This window comes from Balaenoptera borealis, assembly GCF_965194805.1.
Source record: "Balaenoptera borealis genome assembly, chromosome: 1".
NCBI lineage: Eukaryota > Metazoa > Chordata > Mammalia > Artiodactyla > Balaenopteridae > Balaenoptera > Balaenoptera borealis.
The window spans coordinates 37347832-37369508 of NC_138860.1; the positions used below are offsets into that span (position 1 = coordinate 37347832).

Consider the following 21677-nt stretch of genomic DNA (forward strand, 5'->3'; position numbering starts at 1 on the left):
TTCTATGCTAAGAAGCCTGATATGGCTTTATTGTGTGTTTTCTTGAGTTTGATTTTTATATTTTGTTTTTTTCCTCTCTATTCTCTCTACCTCCTTTTTTATGCCAGACTTTTCTCATTATCCATGTACCTGAGACTAGTAGAATCTATCACTGCTTCCTCCCTATATTCAATCACTTCCATTTTATGATAACTGTTGAGGGCCACAAAATTATGTAATTAACTTTGTTGTGAAGTTTTTCTAGAGCAAGAATAAATAGATTTGAGGGAGGGCAAAGTGATTTTGCTTATATATAAAATTTGGTAATTCTAGGGCAGGAACTTTTCTGTAAATTTTTTAAAAAATTGAGATATAGGGCTTCCCTGGTGGTGCAGTGGTTGAGAATCTGCCTGCCAATGCAGGGGACACGGGTTCGAGCCCTGGTCTGGGAAGATACCACATGCCACGGAGCAACTAAGCCCATGAATCACAACTACTGAGCCTGCGCGTCTGGAAACTGTGCTCCGCAACAAGAGAGGCCACGATAGTGAGAGGCCCGCGCACCGCGATGAAGAGTGGCCCCTGCTTGCCACAACTAGAGAAAGCCCTCGCACAGAAACGAAGACCCAACACAGCCAAAAATAATAAAATAAATTAAAAAAAAATTGAGATATAACATAGAGCCAAGCCCACAAATCATAGGTGCACAGCTCCATGAATTTTTTTTTTTCCATGAATTTTTATAAAGTAAATATCCATGCAACCACCACTGAAATCAAGTTGTAGATAATTGCCAACAGCCCAGAATCCTCCTGTGTTTTGGGCAGGGACTTTTTGACAGATATTATAATTCAGAGTTCTTCTTTGCTTATGCCTGTGTTCTGGATGGCTGCATTTCTGAATAATAAGTTAATATTATTCACTCATTTTAATAGTCTTATTTTTCAGTTATACTGTATACCTCTGAGGTATGCAGATAATAGAACAATGACTTAGACTTCTCTTGATTCTGGGAAGTATACTGCACTGAGGTAGGGGTGGGGGGAAGAGTGGGATAGGTGGGTTATGGGGCTGGTGAACTCAGCACTCCCAGAAATGGCTCTTTTCTGGGGAACCAACTCACTCAGGTTGACATTGCTCCAAGCTCCACACTGCACTGAGCCTTGTTTGCAGACTTTTGCATCTCCCAAAGCTGGTTTCAGGCCACACTCTTTCCTAACCCCCAAAGCATTCCTGAAAGCAGCTAGTCTTTCTGTGTGGGTATCATATCACCTGCTCCTGCCCTGTGACTGTGTTTCTTTCATGCTCACTATGTCCCTTTGATCTGCTAAAAATGTCCTTCTCTGTACTTCTGATGAAGATGAAATTAAACCTGGGGAGTAGGGTAGGGGAGGCTGGAGCCAGAGCAAGAATGTGTTGCCTGAGGCCTTGTCTGGGCTGTCTTCCAGCAATTGAGAAGTTGCTCTGGCAAGCTTTGGAGAGGTAGCCCCAGAAAAGGACTGGCAGATGAGCCCTGAGACAACCCCCATCTCCCAGGGCTGCAGGGGCTGGACATCTGGCTGCATTTTTAATATTAGCTGCCAAATCTACAGGAGCTGGGAGGGAGGAGGGGAGCTGAGGGGGCTTCAGGGAGATTTTTATCACCTGCCCTGCCCTTCTGTAAATAATGGCCTTAATGCTTTTTTCTCGTTTTTTTTTTTCATCTGATGATTCAGTGATGAAACAAGGAGGCCTTGGCAGATTCAGGTGTGTCCTAAGTAAACCATCTCTATGAAAGGGTTAAATTTATTCAGAAGCTAACTGGAGAGATGTAAGTAGAAAAGTCCTTATGAATTCAAACCTCAACCCATGAAGATTAGCACTTGAGTATGAATCTTCATGTGAGAGGGGCCACAGGCCAAGTGCTACCCACCCAGCTGTGCTTAGGGTTTTCTTGCTTTGGGATCTCCCAGACGTTGGCTTACATGGCTGGCTTGCTCTTATTTGGTCCAAAATGGACTCAAATGCCTTCACTGGAGCCCCTACCTCCTTACAGGCAAGATGGACCTTCAGAAAGGCTTTGCTAGAGATTAAGAGAGAATGAGAGTGAAAGAAGCTTGGGAAATACAAGACATTTTAAATATCCTGGCTCTGTCCTGTATGGGTACCTGAGGCTACTTTATCCTGCCTGAGGGCTTTGGCTTCTATCCTCTAGCACCAAAGCCCTTGCAAACCTCAGATAGCCCTTTGCCTGGAATTCTTATTTCTCACGTCTTCATCTGCATCTGCATAGGTGGGGGGGGGGGGGATTTGCTGAAGAATGAGAATGAAACACCTGCCTTTTATTAACCTCTAATATGTGCCAGGCCCTTTGTAAATGGGTTTACATGCATTATTTTATTTTCTCTTTCCAACTACCCTATGTGATGTGCGTTATTAAACCCATTATTCAGGTGAAGAAACCAAGGCTCAAACAGATTAATTAACTAGTTCAAGGCCACACAAGCTAGTAAGTGGTGGAGTCAAGATTTGAATGCAAATTTTGTAATGCATAACCCAAGACATCTTTCTTAAACATGGTAGCACCTTCATGGTCCAACCTGAGAAAAGACGGTACTATTGTCTTACAAGTTCTTCTCCTCAGTTCCAGTCTCTAGACTGAGCATGAGGACTCTTCTCCTGGTAACTGCCCCATGAGGGACCTGGACCTGTGTGACAGGTGTATAATTTTGCCCTTAGGTGCCAACAGTATAGACCCATTATTATGCATTATCATACTCCAGCATTCATAAAAGAACTACACCAATTAATTAATGGGGGAGTCACTATGCCACAAAGTGATTTTATGTTTTACAAAAGGCTTCAACATAAGATTCTTTTATCAAGCAAACACAGCAGTGCATTTCAAGTATGGACTGATTTGTATGCAATCACTTAGGAATACAGCTATGCCGCATGAATAATCATTATTACTGCAAGAGCAGCTACTACCTATTGAATACCTACTACATGCCATGTGCTTTATATCCATATTTTTATTTATTCATCAAAACTTGACAAGAAGGCATTATCTTCCTCATTTTAGAACTGAAGTAATTGAGGCACTTTCCCACACTTACAGAGGTAGGGAGAAGCGGGTATAGAAACCTGACAAAGACCCTTCTCCTCACCACTCCAGATGGATGTGTTAATAAGAGCATGAATATACCTTAACAGCCTATCTCACGCTCCTTTTTTTTCTTTCTTCTTTTGAATGGGGCACTAAATTTCAAACACTTGCTGACCTCTGATAAAATCTCTTGTTATTTGAACTTACTTCCTCTTTTGCTTTCTCTAAACTCTTCTCCAAAGTCACCAAGCCCCCTTCAAACCTCACTTTCTCTATAGTCTAGACCTCCTGGTGCATCTTATCAATGGCTCTCTTTCTATCCCCCTCAGTATTTTTGGTCGAATAAATTCAATTGACACTACATATATTCCTTGATGGCTTAGTTCCTGCTGGTCCCTCAGAACATAATGAGGAAGGAAATCACTGTCCTGGGCCCTCAGGGATCTTATGTTCAGTTGTAAGTGTCAGGAGTTAAATAATTAATTATATGATTATTTAGTAAATTAAAATTGTGATAAATGCTTCCATGGATAAATACAGTAAAAAAAAAAAATAGATATAATCTCAATCCATTTAGTATCTATGGATATTGGGAACTGTTTAATGCACTTTATGTACTTCAACTGATTTTATTTTCTCACTAATACTTTGGGGTAGGTCTTATTGTTATCTCCATTTAGTAGATCAGCAAACAGAAGCACAGAGAGGTAATGGGTTCAAAGCCCTATAGCTAGTGAATGGTGGCCCCAGGATTTGCCTTCATGAAATGTGTTCTAGAGCTGAAATACATACTGAGAGTGTTGACCCTTGTTCCACTGTTTTTCTTCTCCCACTTGTATACAGTCCTCCCACAGTATCCATGGGGGACTGGTCCCAGAAACTCCAAGAATATCAAAATCTGAGGATGCTCAAGTCCCTTATAAAAAATGGCATAGTATTTGTATATAACCTACAAGCATCCTCTCATATACTTTGAATCATTTCTAGATTACTTATAATACTTAATACAACATAAATGCTATGTAAATAGTTGTAAAAACAGCATAAATGCTATGTAAGTAGTTTCCTGTGCACAGGAAATTCAAGTTGTGCTTTTTGGAACTTTCTGGAATTTTTTTGAAAAATATTTTTGATCTACCGTTGGTTGAATCCACAGATACAGAACCTGTGGATTCAGAGGCCAACTGTATTTCCCAAAAGTTCCTATCTTCTGGCACAGTTCTCAACGCCTACGAAAATTCTTATGTGCCTCAGCTCTTAAAAGCAAACAAACAAAAGGCAGAAGCAGCAGTAGTATGGTCCTGCATCTCTCTCCATGCCCTCTTCTCCATACTTCCTTCACGACCACGTTCCAGGAAGAATCCTCCACCTGCCCTTTCCACTTGCTCACCCCCTCCTTCATTCCTCAGACTCCCACCCCATCTTCTCACAAATCTCACCAGTGACCTCTCGTTTCCAAACCAACAGACTCTTCACATCTCCACTTCTTAGACCTTTGTGTGGCAGGTGACGTCATCCCTCCCTTCTTCCTGAATCCCTGCCCTCCCCTGGTTTCAGAGATGGTGTTTTTGTTGGGTTGTCTTCACCATCTTGACATTTTCTCCTCATTGGCAATTGTATGTTTGTCTTTCATGTTCTCTTCTTTCATCTACTCCTTAAATACTGGTGTTCTTAGCTTCTTACTTGACATGAAAATTGCATCTATTTCCATGTTTCCACTTGTTTCCTGTGTCTTGTTTCCTCTCACATCTGTGTCTCTAGCCTGGATCTTCATCCCGAGCCTCGGTCCTGTACACCAGACGTAACCACTCGAATGCCTCACAGGTCCCTCAAATCTATCATGTCCCAAACCGACCAAGTGATCGTTCCTCCTAAACTGCATTGTTCCTTTTTATTTTCCTTTTGAATAAATCACTCCACTATCTGCTCTTTCAGTTTGAAATCTAGGGCTCACCCTCTACTCTTTCTTCTCCTTTACTGTGCCACTATCTAAATAAACATGAACTTCTGGAGACCCCACCCTCTGTCTCACTTATTTTTCTCTCTCTCCTCCCCTGACATTTTAAGCAGTTCTATCCCCAGTTCAGGCTGTTATTCTCTCTTATCTGGTCTTTTGTAATAGATCCCTAATTGATCTCCCTGCCTCTGGTTTTTCCCCTCCCATCCATCACACACCCTGCTGCTTCCAGGGTGATTTTTCTGAAGTGCAAACCATGTCTTTTCCTTGCTTAAAACTCCAAAAATAGCTGCTACAGAATGAGGTTCAAGCTCCTCAGCATGCCATCCATGGCCTTTTACGCTCTGTTCCTTACTTATCTTCACCATGGCCCCCTCACCTTAAGTAAACTCCCTGAAGTTCTCAGAACATGCTGAATTCTTCTATCCCTGGACCTTGACTCATGCTGTTCCCTCTGCATGGTGAGTAACTCCTCAGCCTAGAGTCTGGTTTTCTCCCCTTTTCCTATGTGGGCTTCTATGTTAGCATCTGTAACACTTTGTATTTTGCCCTTATTTGTTTATCAGCCTCCTTCAGTCTCACTCACTAGAGGAAGTTTCCTGCAGCTTGTCCCCAGTGCCTCGTGCATGTGTCAATAAAATATGTTTACTGAATGAATGAATGAACACATCTTGCATGAGTAGAGATGACATAATTTCTCCACATTACAACAGGCATTTTGTTGTGGGAAGCAGGAGCCTGTGACTTTGGGTAAGTTAATGAACTTCTCAGGTCAGTTTTCTCATCAATAAAATGGATTTGTATCAACTTCAAGGCTGAGAGTGTTTTGAGGTGTCCCAAAGATTTAGGATATTCTTAGTGTGCTGTTCACTAAAAGTGTTTAAACACTGAACAGTGTTCCTTCTTCAGGATATATTAGTTTTGATTCCTGTCCCTGCCTGAAAGTGCTTTTATGAAATGAATTTTAAACAATATTGGAATTTACTGAGAGCTAGTTCTATTATGTGCTGGTCTATTAAGCGCCTTCAAAAGGTGAATGTTGTATTATCCTCACAACAATGCACCACGGACGTATTTTCATTATCCCCATTTTGCAGATAAAAAGACTGAGACTCAGGATCACTAGGTAGTAGGTGGTGGAGCCAAGATCCAAACTCAATCACTTCCACTATGATTAATCTGTGATTTAGCCCCTACTCCACACTATCTCAATTTTTGAAACTGTGGTTGGGAAACAAGTTTCATTTTATTATAATATAGGCTAGGAGTTGGCAAGCTTTTGCTGTGAAGGGCTAGATGGTAAACATTTTATGCTTTGCTGTTGCCTATTCTTCACTTTGGTGCAGGGGAGGGGTATCTAGTTTTTGTTTTTCTTTAAAAATCTTTAAAAAATGTAAAAAACATTTTTAGCTCATGGGCCATACAAAAACAAGTCAAATGGCTTTGTCCTTGGTAGGGTTTGCCTTTTTTCCACCTGAGCATACCAAGTCAGGACAGTTTTCCCATTAGACCATGGAAACAATGCATGGAATTAGCTAGTGTTTTAGTAATTCTTGTTAGATAAAGATCAAGCCATGCAATTCCACAGCAAACAGATTGGCAGTCCCAGTCTCCCTTGCAGCAGCTTACAAGGGTTCCATTAAATGCTGAGCAGCCAGACCAGAAATGTCAATTGTCTGCTCTGTGAACTCTCTGTTTTATAGAATGTCAGGCACTCTAGGAAGTAAACAACTTAACCTCCCCTTTCTGATCTCAATCATTTACATCAGGGCTTTCCCCCAAAAGATCTGCAATGAAGCAGGGGAGGGGACTTAAGTTCTTTGACTGTCTGACCTTAAATTTAAATCAGTCAAAAGTTAAGAGTATTTCAACATCCCCTCCCTAATCTCTAACGTTGTATCTGGAACAGAAGAGCAGAAGCTCCCTCGAGAAATTTTAAATTCACATAGAGAAGAAGGGAAACCCAGAGGTTCTTAGCCTTTTCAGGGTGAGAGACTCCTTTGAGTACTGAAAAACACTGTAGACCCTATGCTCCCCCAAATGGCTGGGTGAATATACACAACAGTTTTCATTCATGTTCACGGGATTCTTACCCTTCTAGAAGTCTAACCATGGGCTCAGTTTAAAATGTCCTGTTTTAAACAAACACTTGAAAAATAAAATGCCTAAGTGTGTGGCATCAATTGAAGAATCAGTCCCCTCCTGAGCCTGCCCGCCCACCTGTTTCTAGGTCAACACCATCGCTCAGTCACCAGTAGAAAAGATCCATTTCCTTAGCACTTCTGTCTGTGTCATTTGCGCTGATGAGAGACCAAGCCTGGTGCCCCAGAGGCTTGCTCCCCTTGGTCCCCTGCTCCTTATCTCTGCATGTCATGTTTTCCAGCCAGCGCATCTAATGGGAGGTCACGGTTCCCTAGCTCACATATCCCTCTGAGTGTTTTACCACAAGTTGAAGACAGCCCTCTGGGAAGAGGGAAGCGTGAGCTGTCTCCTCAGACTCCCGCTCAATGGAGCATGTGTTCAAAATTAATTTTGTTCTCCCTTCAAAAATGTGACCTTTGGTAGTATATATAAGTCCTGGAGAGGCACCCACCTGACCCCGGGAGAGGGACAAAGTTGGCAGAACTAAGATGTGGGTGAAAGGATCCTGTGGGGCCCAGAGTGGGCACCTGGGGGCTGTCATTGGTTATGCCTGGTGTCAAGGAAGAGGTAGCAGAGGTGGCTGCTGACATTCGCCTCTTGCAGGTTTGTTCTCATGGCTGCTGTAGTGGGTCAAATAGTGTTCTCCAAATATTCATATCTACCTAGGACCTTAGAATCTGACCTTATTTGGAAATAGGATCTTTACAGATGAAATCATCTTGGATTTGGGGTGGCCCCTAAATCCAATGACTGGTGTCCTTACAAGAAGAAGAACATGCACAGAGACAGAGGGAAGATGGCTATGTGAAGACAGAGGCAGAGACTGGAGAAATGCTGCCACAAACCAAGAAACACCTAGAGCCACCAGGAGCAGGAAGAGACAAGAGTGGATTCTTCTTTAGAACCTTCATGGGGAACATGGCCCTGGTGACACCTTGATCTCCAACTTCTGGCCTCCAAGGCTATGAGGGACTAAATTTCTATTGTTTTAAAATACCCAGTTTGTGGTACTTTGTTATAGCAGCCTTAGGAAACTAATGCAACTGACTTCTAATTGCTGTGAATGACAGCAATGGGCCAACCTCTTCGTGGATGGAAATCCTCCCTCCACCATATCCTCTTCGTGGATGGAAATCCCCTTCGTGGATGGAAATCCTCCCTCCACCATATACTTCTGGTATACCCTGAATGATGCTCATGGAGGAATGACTGGGACCTGAAGCTTCCAATTTGAGGGAAGCTCAGAGTTATTGGATGTGTTATTTATTGAAAGATTCAGCAAGTCAGATGATCTATATGTGTGTTGGTGTCTGTGGTTTAATATGGAACCAAATCTTCCTTACTTCTGCCTTCCCACTGAATTTTTATCAGAACTTCAGAAATTCTGATGACTTTGTGAAGAGAACTATGCACTGTCCCGCCCCAACATAACTCACTCTTTTCTTTCCTTTTTCAAAGTCTTTGCTCAAAATTTCTTCTCCATCTGGAATGATCCTTCTCATATTCATCATACCAAACATTAAACCCACAACGAATTGAATACTTATTAGTGAGTCTGTCTTATCGCCTTCATTAGACTATAAGTTACTTGAGGTAGGGATAATTCATGCCTACTGGACAACCAACTCTGAGTACAGCATTTTGTGTGTCCTCATTTGTAATTCATGTCACACATTATACAATATAAAGAAATAGTTTAAATCTCATGCTATGGGTAATGTACTCAGTTTGGTATTTTTAAATGGCAAAGAGCCATGTTTTTCCCTCATGAGATTTCTCTCTTCAGTCTCTGTCCAAATGTCACTGAGTTTGTTTAAAATTATGAAAGATCTGTAACATGTTGTTATGGGGAGAAGTGAGTCTTTAGAGTTATATTAACTTGGTTTGTATCCTCCCTCCACCATCTACTCATGAACCTATAGTTACAACTAATGCTTGAAATTTATATGAATTCACAGATACTAAAACCCACCTCACTGAGTATTTAGAAGATGTACAATCTCTGTCACATAGATGGTAGCCATTAGTTGTTAGCTTTCGTTATCCCACTATCTTTTTTACTGGCTCTCTTTTTGTTTCAAGATGACAGAGTGAGATATATTCAATGTAAAGTATTTCTTGATGTTTAGAAATAATAATAGCAAAGACATTTATGGTTCCTACCATGTGTCAGGCAATATACTGAGGGCTTACATATATTAACTCATAAGGGAGGTACTGCTATTCTTCTCATTTCATAGATGAGAAAACTGAGTCATGGAAAAATTAAGTAACTTGCCCAGATCTTCTCAGTTAGTTAGAGGTGATGTCAGGCAGTCTGGTTCTAGAGTCTGAGATCTTAATCAGTACACCTACTGAACTGAAGTTATTGAAATAAACAAGCAGAGAAACATATGGACCTCCTGAGTGGCCCAGTTGGAACCCAGATCTGATTTCTAAAAACTCTCATCAGTGGCAGAATCTTAATAGCTGACCTTGCTGAGCTTTCTATTTCAATAATGAGAGCAATGGCAAAAACAAAATAACTTTGCAGTGATCAGAATTCCCTTTCCTTTAGGACTACTCTAGAAAAACAGATAATCAAGAATAATGGTTAACTGCAAGGTCTTTGGTAACAAAACTGAGTTTTAAACCACTTACGAACCCTAGGATTTAGAGTTAGATAGTTAACCTCTCTCAGCCTCATTTTCCTTTGTGGAAAAAAACTCCTCACAGGTTTACTCCAAAGATCAAGTGAGACAATGTACATAAACTGCCTGGCAAAAGTAACACCTGATAAAGCTGTCTTTTAACTAGTATAAAAACCATCTATCCAGGACAGGAATAAAGATGCAGACATAGAGAATGAACTTGAGGACATGGGGAAGGGGAAGGGTAAGCTGGGACGAAGTGAGAGAGTGGCATGGACATATATACACTACCAAATGTAAAATAGATAGCTAGTGGGAAGCAGCCACATAGCACAGGGAGATCAGCTCGGTGCTTTGTGACCACCTAGAGGAGTGGGAAGGAGACGCAAGAGGGAGGGGATATGAGGATATATGCATACGTATAGCTGATTCCCTTTGTTATACAGCAGAAACTAACACACCATTGTAAAGCAATTATACTCCAATAAAGTTGCTAAAAATAAATTAATAAAATAAAATACAATAAAATAAATAACAGAATGAAGATTGAAAAAAAAAAAAATCCAGTGGTTTCAAGTCTATTGTCATGATATCCTGGTGTGCAACAATCACTTGTGAAGTATATAATTCCTTTAAAATAAGAATGGAAATACCAACTCTTGTAAATAATAAACACTTTATTTTCTATAGATTAAATTACTATAAAGGTGATCTCTGCATTAATGCCACTCTTGCTTTCATTTTTACATGGTTTCTTGAGGAGAGAGAAAGGGGTAAAGTGAATTGGTGAGGAGGGAAATGTGCACAACCTAAGTATATGCAGGGAAATGTCAGACTCCAGGTGGATCTAGGCTGAGGCAAACTCCAAACCACGGGGACATGGAGTTGTAGAGTGGCTTCTAGACAATAATTTCTGCATTGGGAAATATCTGCATTGTTTTTAAGGAGATCGATTTAAGTTCATGTGCACAAGTTGGGCCTGTTTCCTAGGGAAAGCACTAAGCTAAGTGGCAGAGTTTCTGACCAGCCAGGCTAGGGATCGAGCTTCCAAGGGGGTGGTGGAAATGGCATAAAGAACCAATGACCAGCCAGAAGGGCACTTTGATGGTGTTTACACATAGTGGGGGCAGTCAGAAGGCTGCAGCCCGGTGCCCAGGGGATCCCCGGAAGCAAAGTCTACTCAGACACAGCCAATACCATTTATTTAAGAATTGGACTCCTCCAGAATTCCAGAGTGGGCTCTGTGTTTCAGAAACTAGTGGTTCTGGGTCTTCAGGAAGCAAAAGGTTATTCCTCACAGCTGGGCAGATCAAAGGCAGTCGGAAAAAAAGTATGATTTTCCCCTCTTCCCAACATCCTATGTGGGTAGTCATCCATTCTCTGCATATAGGTCTTTAGTGATAGCATTCTTTTCAGGGGTGAAGTAGGGTCACATTACACCTTGGGGAAAATAGACCTGTTTTTTATTGAACATAGAATCCCATCGGGATGTTGTGACTTGTCCCAGATGGCTATTTAGAAAGAGGTAGTATGTCGAATTGCAAGTTTGTGAAGTTCCAAACTTTGGACATAATTATTTGTGAAGAATATTTCAATTGCATATTTGAATACAAATAAAATTGTTATATGGGGAGTGACTGTGTGTGTGTGAGAGAAAGAGAGAGAGAGAGAGGGAGAGAGACAAACAGAGACAGATGGAGAGACAGAGACAGAGAAAGGCAGATAGACTAGAGAGGAGAGAAATTTTTTCTCAAGTGTTGAAAAATATAGCATCCCTTCAAGAGGCAGAGTCTATAGCATAAAAATTTCCTTTCAACTCCATACTTCTGGAATTCTTTCAGTCTTCCCTCATTGTTGATTTTAATGATTGTTTTAGCTGATAGTCATTGCGCAAGTACGCTGTGTCAGGCACTGGACTAAGTGATTTATAGATAATATAGCACCTAACTACTGCAACAAAGGTAGCATCCCCCCCATTTAAGGTGAGGAAAATGAGGCTCAAATTCATTAAATAACTTTCCCAAGGTCACAGGTTCATATGACGCTGAGCAAAAGTCAAGCCATGTGTTGACTGACTTGAAAGTCCTTGTGTGAAGCCTTTATGCACATCTTCTTACTCCTATGCTTTCCTGTCCCCAAGTTTTACTTTCACTTACCAGAATCTTAGAAGCTAGAATTAGAATCTTAGAATTACTGTTCAAACCTTTCTCCCAAATTGTTTGTAATGGGATCACAAATTTAACTTCCAACCTAACAGGGATGTGCAAAAGAAAAAAATGTGAAATTTTACTTTTGTCTGTAATTAACATGGTCTTTCTCCTGATCTTCCACTTAGTGGGAACATAAATTAGTGCAATACCAAATCTAATAAAACCTTAGCCCAATTTTAAAAGTTAAAAAGTTTAATAATGTCGTGAGGTAATGTTCAATCCCTCTCTAGGAAAAAACAATGTGATATCTCATAGAACCTCTTTCTTTGACATTTGGCCATATGGGGAAGGGGTGTGTGGCTTGCATTGTGAAGATATATTAGTCAGGATAAATAATACTAGCTTCTATAACAATCCCCCAAAATCTCAGTGGCATAACATGAAAAAAGGTTATTTCTCTTTCATGTCATAGTGTGATGTGGGAAGGGTGGCTTTTTTCTAAATGGTGACTTAATAATCCGGGTTCCTTTCATCTGTTTTTATCTTCAAAACATCTCTCTCTCTATCTCTCTCTCTCTCCAATAAGTGACCTTAGTGCTTTTCTGAGAAAGAGAATACATAAAGGAATTCGGCATAGTGGACATTAATACTGTGCACATTCTATTTACCAAAACCTAGTCACAAGGTTTCAGCCTAACTGCAAGGGAGGCTAGTAAATGCTGTTTTTCTATGTGCTCAAGAAGTGGAAACAAGATTGGCAGGATCCAACCAGGGTCCACAACAGTGAGGAATTGCTCCCCAACCCTCTAGAAAGTTCCTCCTGCCGGGGTTAGCTGCCAGCCCCTGTGTCTGCCTAGTCACTGGGTTAATGTCCCTCCTCTGCTTCTGATGCGGAAGTGGGTGGCCAGTGCAACTGGAGGTCATTTGTCTTGGCCCAGCCATCACTTCCAGTGGAGCTCCCTGCTGACTTGGCCTCACCTTGGCTCCCACTGTCATCTTACTACTGAGCTTCATGCTATGTCTCTAGTCGGCCTGCTGGTCACCAGGTCCATTGCCAAGGCCAACTGTGGGGTCATCTTGCATTACCATGTGGGACACGGAGACTCTCAACTCAGCAGCTATAGCACCCAGGAACCCTTGGTGGTTCCATCAACCTGATCATCAGGGCTGCCCTCTGCTTGACCACACTACAGAATTATCTCTGATAAGGCCCAGGTTGGTGGGAGGCTGCCTGTTAGTGAGATTCTTCTGAGAGTTCCAAAAAAGTAACAGGATGAATGTCTCCCCCCCTTTAGCGCTCCTATCAACTTATCTAACTTACTCTCTCCCTCTCTGAGCCTAAGTCCAGATAGTTGTGAGGTGCTGGTGCTGTTCTTTGTGCCCCACTCCCTTCCTTCCCACCATACCCAGGAGCCACCCAGGGAGGGTGTGGGGCTTTTCTTCCTCCTTGCTCTGCCATACCTCTCTTTCACAGAATAGGCTCTCACACGTAGAAAAACGCCTCTGATTGAGTCCAGGTGTTGACTGAGCCCTGGTGTTGGTACGCTGGAGGAGATACAGAGATGCTATGGATACTCCTTTCTCAAGACAATAGCCTGGGGCTTCCCTGGTGGTGCAGTGGCTAAGAATCCACCTGCCAATGCAGAGGACACGGGTTTGAGCCCTGGTCCGGGAAGATCCCACATGCCACAGAGCAACTAAGCCCGTGTACCGCAATTACTGAGCCTGTGCTCTAAAGCCCTCGAGTCACAACTACTGAGCCTGCATGCCACAACTACTGAAGCCCGTGCACCTAGAGCCCGTGCTCTGCAACAAGAGAAGCCACCGCAATGAGAAGCCCGTGCACCGCAACAAAGAGTAGCCCCCTCTCACTGCAACTAGAGAAAGCCCACACGCAGCAACAAAGACCCAACGCAGCCAAAAATAAAATAAATAAAACAAAATAAATTAATTAAAAATAAAAAAGACAATAGCCTGGCTTGCCAGCTCTTGTAGAGCTTCAACAATCTAAATTTTGCCTTTCAAAATTGAATATTGCCTCAGTGTATTTTCCTTACATTCATTCTATAACAATTTCTAATCTTTCCCAGGCAAGCAAATGCTGAGGGTGGAGAGTAGAGTAATGTGTACTCAGACAAAAGAGAAGCTCCATTTAATTGAAAATGCCTCAGTTTAATGAGGAGCCTCTTAGGATTGTGAGCCAAGATGCATTCATTTAACAAATATTTATTGATTAGGTTCTGAATCAATCAATCAATCAGCATTCTAGGTCATGGGGATAACGCGGTAAGCAAAGCCAACTGCCTTTGAGAAGCCTATGGTCCAGTGGCGTGCAGGACACAGCAATAACACTAGGTAAGTGAATGCATATATAATGCGAGGTAGTGGTAAGTGCTAAGGGGAAAAAAAAAGCAGAAGAGGGGATATGCAGTGCCAGGTAACATGCCAGGGAAGGCTTTACTGAGCATGTGGCTTTTGAATAAAGACCTGAAGGAAGTGAGTGAGTGGCCATGTAGATTTTTGGATATAGAATGTTCCAAGCAGAGGGGACTACAAGTGCGAAGATCCCACGTGGAAGTCTTCCTGGTTTCCTGGAATAATTGGAGGCCAGTGGCTGGAGCAGTAAGTGAGGAGAAAGGAAGGAAATTAGATCAGAGAGTGATGGGGGCGTGAGGGTATGGATGGTGTTGACCCTTTTTATCTTTTACTCTAAGTGAGATGGGGACCTCTTGGGTGTTCTGGGCAGGAAAGTGATTTGAGCTGACTTCAGTTGTAACAGAACTGCTCTGGACCAGCATTATCACTAGGGTTAGAGCTAGAGTGGCCTTCTACCTCTGCTTGAATTCTCATTGTGGCAGGGAATGTGTTCCTTCATATGAAAGTCCACAGAAGTTGTACAGGCTTAACTGTCAGGAGAATCTTCTCTCTTAATCAGTTCCCATAGGACAGAGGTTGGCAAACTACTGCCTACAAGCCAGGTTTGCACCCACCTATTTTTATAAATAAAGATTAATTGAAACCCAGCCATGTTTATTTCATTGATGTATTGTTTATGGCTACATTCATGCTACAATGGCAAAGGTGAATAACTGCCACAGAAATATCATCCGCCAAGCCTAAAATATTTACTAACTTACCTGTTTAAGAAAACGTTTGCAGATCCCTGTTATGGGAAACAAAAACTAGAAAGACAACTAGGAAAGAAAACCAATGACATATAAGATGTAGAGATAACATAGATTTGAAACTAACAGATGTCAAAACATGAAGCAAGTTTATGCATACCAAAAATATGCCATAAAAAGAACAGGAAATAGGAATTCAGTTAAAATATAGCTTCCTAGAGGTTTGGAGGTTTGGGGAGGTCAAGAGTGAACTTAGTAAGATTGCTATATTGGTAATAGCATTGTGGGAGAGTTTACCTGTTGAACACCTGCTTTCTCCACTAGGAAATCTAGTAGATCTTAAGCTAGGCTGGAAAATTCCAGCATGGCTTCTATTGGATGCATCTACTTTTGAACTGATTTGCTAATTGCCTTTACTTTATGTGTCCTGCTTAAGTATGTGCTGATTTAGTCTAAGAGATCATCAACCCTTTTCCATTATCAGCCTCTGTATACTAATGTCAGATAATAGCTAGTAATAGCCTTAGTACTCTTAGAAGTGTGTTTAATTTTGCAAAAATGATGGGGGCTTTCTTCTCCTCTCAGACCCTGCTCCATGCTTCATTCCCTTCTGCTTAGAATTACTAGCTCAGCTCCAGGCATCCTCAGTGGTAGGACACTGCTTGCTCATGCAGGACAGCCAGGTACTGGCTGGGTGGCTCTCAGGTATCTTCTCACTTGAACCCTCTGCAAAGCAGTTGCCTGGCCTCTTAAGCACCTGGATTCCCCAGTTTAATTGGTTCCACTCAACGCATGCACAGTCACCAAGACATTTTCCAAATCACTTATAGTTAATGCTCTAGTCACTTCAAATGGGTTGTCTCAGGCCAACTCCAATTCCCTATTCAGTGGCCTGAGCAGGCAGCATAGTCAGAGCTGGGGTCACAAGTACTAGTCACCCTTAAGACAGAAGCTATTGACCAGAATCATGTCTGTGGCTGCTAATAAAGTCATGTTCGTAAATTGTTTGGTATAAATGGCAGTTACTTAAGGTATCTTTTGCAATTTTGCATAGATGAGGACTTAACAAGATACTATATACATTAAGGCCATTAGCACTATTCCAAGAATATGCACTTTCACTGCCATAGCTCATACAACTATGCCCTAGAGTCCCTAGGCCTCTGGAAAGTTAACATCATCACCTATTCACCCAAGCACATAAAGAGTGTCTGTTGCCAGGGCTGGACAGGTCCATGCTACAACTTTGTAGAATTGTCTTAGCCCTGTGAAATTTGAAGCTTCAGGGCCATCTTGGACCTTGACTTAATCAGCTTTGTGAAGCTTACAGTGATATCATTTAAGAACCTCCTGTCTAGAGCTAAACTAGATGAGAAACAGAGTGTATTTGTTTTGGTTTTCTTCTTTTAGAGACTTTGTGTCAGTCTCAGGGGAGTAGGTTTCTGCTTCCTGCTCTCCCCCCTGGTCTTACCTGGTCTATATCTCCATACGTTGGTAGAAGCTGGAGTTCAGGGGGAAGCTCTAGGCCCTGGAGTATTTGTATACTTAGAACCCAGGGAAAATAGAAGGACGTTTGTATCCCTAGGACTAATAGACTAGTCAGGCAGAGAGGAATACAAAGTCTTCAGGATTGCAATCTAGTTCAAACAGCCCAGTGTGAGAGACTAAATATGATCCAGGGCACACCTAATACTCAATACTGAAGCTGCCAGATAAGATGGCAACCTGTTGTACCACTGTGTTAGTCAGGGTGCTCAAGAAACAGAACCAACAGGATATACGTAGATAGTTATGTAGAAAGAGATATTATGAGGGATTGGATCACATGATTAGGGAGGCTGAGAAGTTCCACTGTCTGCTGTTTGCAAGCTGGAGGACAAGAAAAGCCAGTCCAAGCCTGAAGGCCTGAGAAGAGGAGTCAATGGTGTAAGTTCCAGTCTGAATCTAAAGGCCCTGAGAGCCAGGAGATCTGATATCCATGGGCAGGAAAAGATGGCTGTCCCAACTCAATCAGAGAGAGCATTCATCCTTCCTCTGCTTTTTTATTCTATTTGGGTCCTCAATGGATTGAATGATGCCCACCCACACTGGTGAAAACCATCTTCATTCAGTCTACTGATTCAAATTCTGATCTTATCTGGAAATACCCTCTCAGACATACCCAGAAATCATGTTTTACCAGCTATCTGGGCATCCTTTAGCCCAGTCCAGTTGACACATAAAATTAACCATCACCACCACCAGGTTGGTAACTCACTGGATGAACTTACAAATAGATGTCATTATAGTCACCAGGTGGCATTTAGACTGGACTGTGAAAGATGTAGAACTGAAGAGGACATACCAGGCTCAGGGAACAACTTGGGCAAAAGCAAGGAAGTATAAAAAGTAAGAGAACTGCCCAAGGAATAGCTGGTGGGTAACTTGGTTGTAGTGCTGGGGGCCATGAAAAGGAGAAGTGAAAACTAGTTTTAAAAACAGAGTCTATTATGTGCCAGGCTCTTTCTGGGTGTTGCAAATGACATGAAAAGAAATGGGACAGAGAAGGTGTCGAAAATGGCGGAAGAGTAAGACGCGGAGATCACCTTCCTTCCCACAGATACAGTAGAAATACATCTACACGTGGAACTGCCCCTACAGAACACCCACTGGACGCTGGCAGAAGACGTCAGACCTCCCAAAAGGCAAGAAAATCCCCACGTACTTGGGTAGGGCAAAAGAAAAAAGAAATAACAGAGACAAAAGAATAGGGACAGGACCTGCACCAGTGGGAGGGAGCTGTGAAGCAGGAAAGGTTTCCACACACTAGGAAGCCCCTTCACGGGCGGAGACTGCGGGTGGCAGAGGGGGGAAGCTTCGGAGCCACGGAGGAGAGCGCAGCCACAGGGGTGCGGAGGGCAAAGCGGAGAGATTCCCGCACGGAGGCTCGGTGCCGAGCAGCACTCACCAGCCCGAGAGGCTTGTCTGCTCACCCACCGGGGCGGGCGGGGGCTGGGAGCTGAGGCTCGGGCTTCGGTGCTAGCCGGGAGGGAGTCCGGGAAAAAGTCTGCAGCTGCTGAAGAGGCAAGAGACTTTTTCTTGCCGCTTTGTTTCACGGCGCGCAAGGAGAGGGGATTCAGAGCGCCGCCTAAACGAACTCCAGAGACGGGCGCGAGCCGCGCCTAACAGCGTGGACCCCAGAGACAGGCGCAAGCCGGGGTTATCAGCGCGGACCCCAGAGACGGGCAGGAGATGCTAAGGCTGCTGCTGCCGCCACCAAGAAGCCTGTGTGCGAGCACAGGTCACACTCCACACCGCCCCTCCCGGGAGCCGGTGCAGCCCGCCACTGCCAGGGTCCCGTGATCCAGGGACCACATCGCCAGGAGAAGGCACGACGCGCCTCAGGCTGCTACAACGTCACGCCGGCCTCTGCCGCCGCAGGCTCGCCCCGCCTCTGTACCCCTCCCTCCCCCCGGCCTGAGTGAGCCAGAGCCCCCGAAGCAGCTGCTCCTTTAACCCCGTTCTGTCTGGGCGGGGAACAGACGCCCTCAGGTGACCTACATACAGAGGCGGGTCCAAATCCAAAGCTGAACCCCAGGAGCTGTACGAACAAAGAAGAGAAAGGGAAATCTCTCCCAGCAGCCTCAGAAGCAGCGGATTAAAGCTCCACAAACAACTTGATGTTCCTGCATCTGTTGAATACCTGAATAGACAACGAATCATCCCAAATTCAAGAGGTGGACTTTGGGAGCAGGATATATTGATTTCTCCCCTTTTCCTTTTTTTGTGAGTGTATAGGTGTATGCTTCTGGGTGAGATTTTGTCTGTATAGCTTTGCTTTCACCATTAGTCCTAGGGTTAGGTCCGTCCGTGTTTTTTTTTTAACTTAAAAAAAATTTTTTTTCCTAATAAATGTTTTCTTCTTTTTTTTTTTAAATTAATTTATTTATTTATTTATTTTTGGCTGTGTTGGGTCTTCGTTTCTGTGCGAGGGCCTTCTCAAGTTGCGGCAAGCGGGGGCCACTCTTCATCGTGGTGCGCGGGCCCCTCACCATTGTGGCCTCTCTTGTTGCGGAGCACAGGCTCCAGACACGCAGGCTCAGCAGTCGTGGCTCACGGGCCCAGCAGCTCCGCGGCATGTGGGATCCTCCCAGACCAGGGCTCGAACCCATGTCCCCTGCATTGGCAGGCAGACTCTCAACCACTGCGCCACCAGGGAAGCCCTAAATGTTTTCTTAATAATTTTTTCCTTATTTTCTATTTTTAGAAATTAAAAAAAAATTTTTTTAATAAGTTTTTTCATATTTTTTATTTTAAAAAAATTAAAAAGTTTTTTCTTAAATTTTTTCTTAATAATTTTTTTCTTATTTTTTACTATAAAAAATTAATAAATCTATTTTTAAAAATTAAAAAAATTTTTTTTTCTGAATACATTTATTCTTAATATTTTTTTTCTTATTTTTTATTATAATAGCTTTATTTTATTTTATTTTATCTTATCCCCTTTCTTTCTTTCTTTCTTTCTATTTTTTTCTCCCTTTTATTCTGAGCCGTGTGGATGAAAGGCTCTTGGTGCTCCAGCCAGGCATCAAGGCTGTGCCTCTGAGGTGGGAGACCCAACTTCAGGACACTGGTCCACAAGAGACCTGCCAGCTCCACGTAATACCAAACGGCAAACATCTCTCAGAGATCTCCATCTCAACATCAAGACCCAGCTTCATTCAACGACCAGCAAGCTACAGTGCTGGACCCCCTATGCCAAACAACTAGCAAGACAGGAACACAGCCCCATCCATTAGCAGAGAGGCTGCCTAAAATCATAATAAGGCCACAGACACCCCAAAACACACCACCAGACGTGGACGTGCCCACCAGAAAGACAAGATCCAACCTCATCCACCAGAACACAGGCACTAGTCCCCTCCACCAGGAAGCCTACGCAACCCACTGAACCAACCTTAGCCACGGGGGGCAGATACCAAAAACAACGGGAGCTACGAACCTGCAGCCTGTGAAAAGGAGACCCCAAACACAGTAAGATAAGCAAAATGAGAAGACAAAAAACCACACAGCAGGTGAAGGAGCAGGGTCAAAACACACCAGACCTAACAAATGAAGAGGAAATAGGCAGTCTACCTGAAAAAGAATTCAGAATAATGATAGTAAAGATGATCCAAAATCTTGGAAATAGAATAGACAAAATGCAAGAAACATCTAACAAGGATGTAGAAGAACTAAAGAGGAACCAAGCAATGATGAAAAACACAATAAATGAAATTAAAAATACTCTAGACGGGATCAATAGCAGAATAACTGAGGCAGAAGAACGGATAAGTGACCTGGAGGATAAAATAGTGGAAATAACTACTGCAGAGCAGAATAAAGAAAAAAGAATGAAAAGAACTGAGGACAGTCTCAGAGACCTCTGGGACAACATTAAACACACCAACATTCGAATTATAGGGGTCCCAGAAGAAGAAGAGAAAAAGAAAGGGACTGATAAAATATTTGAAGAGATTATAGTTGAAAACTTCCCTAATATGGGAAAGGAAATAGTTAATCAAGTCCTGGAAGCACAGAGAGTCCCATACAGGATAAACCCAAGGAGAAACACGCCAAGACACATATTAATCAAACTATCAAAAATTAAATATAAAGAAAACATATTAAAAGCAGCAAGGGAAAAATGACAAATAACACACAAGGGAATCCCCATAAGGTTAACAGCTGACCTTTCAGCAGAAACTCTGCAAACCAGAAGGGAGTGGCAGGATATACTTAAAGTCATGAAGGAGAAAAACCTACAACAAAGGTTACTCTACCCAGCAAGGATCTCATTCAGATTCGATGGAGAAATTAAAACCTTTACAGACAAGCAAAAGCTGAGAGAGTTCAGCACCACCAAACCAGCTTTACAACAAATGCTACAGGAACTTCTCTAGGCAAGAAACAGAAGAGAAGGAAAACACCTACAATAACAAACACAAAATATCTAAGAAAATGGGAATAGGAACATACATATCGATAATTACCTTGAATGTAAATGGATTAAATGCTCCCACCAAAAGACACAGACTGGCTGAATGGATACAAAAACAAGACCCATATATATGCTGTCTACAAGAGACCCACTTCAGACCTAGAGACACATACAGACTGAAAGTGAGGGGATGGAAAAAGATATTCCATGCAAATGGAAATCAAAAGAAAGCTAGAGTAGCAATTCTCATATCAGACAAAATAGACTTTAAAATAAAGACTATTACAAGAGACAAAGAAGGACACTATATAATGATCAAGGAATCGATCCAAGAGGAAAGTATAACAATTGTAAATATTTATGCACCCAACATAGGAGCACCTCAATACATAAGGCAAATACTAACAGCCATAAAAGGGGAAATAGACAGTAACACAATCATAGTAGGGGACTTTAACACCCCACTTTCACCAATGGACAGATTATCCAAAATGAAAATAAATAAGGAAACACAAGCTTTAAATGATACATTAAACAAGATGGACTTAATTGATATTTATAGGACATTCCACCCAAAAACAAGAGAATACACATTTTTCTCAAGTGCTCATGGAACATTCTCCAGGATAGATCATATCTTGGGTCAC

General features: G+C 42.4%; 1 long non-coding RNA gene across 1 annotated transcript in view; it reads left to right on the forward strand.

Moving 5' to 3' along the window:
- Positions 1-3854: 3854 nt before the first annotated feature.
- LOC309604596 overlaps positions 3855-21677 on the forward strand; it is a 39611-nt gene continuing 21788 nt past the window's right edge. The window contains exon 1 of the long non-coding RNA XR_014230913.1: positions 3855-17620. This is a non-coding gene — a long non-coding RNA (uncharacterized lncRNA). The remainder of the gene's footprint in view (positions 17621-21677) is intronic.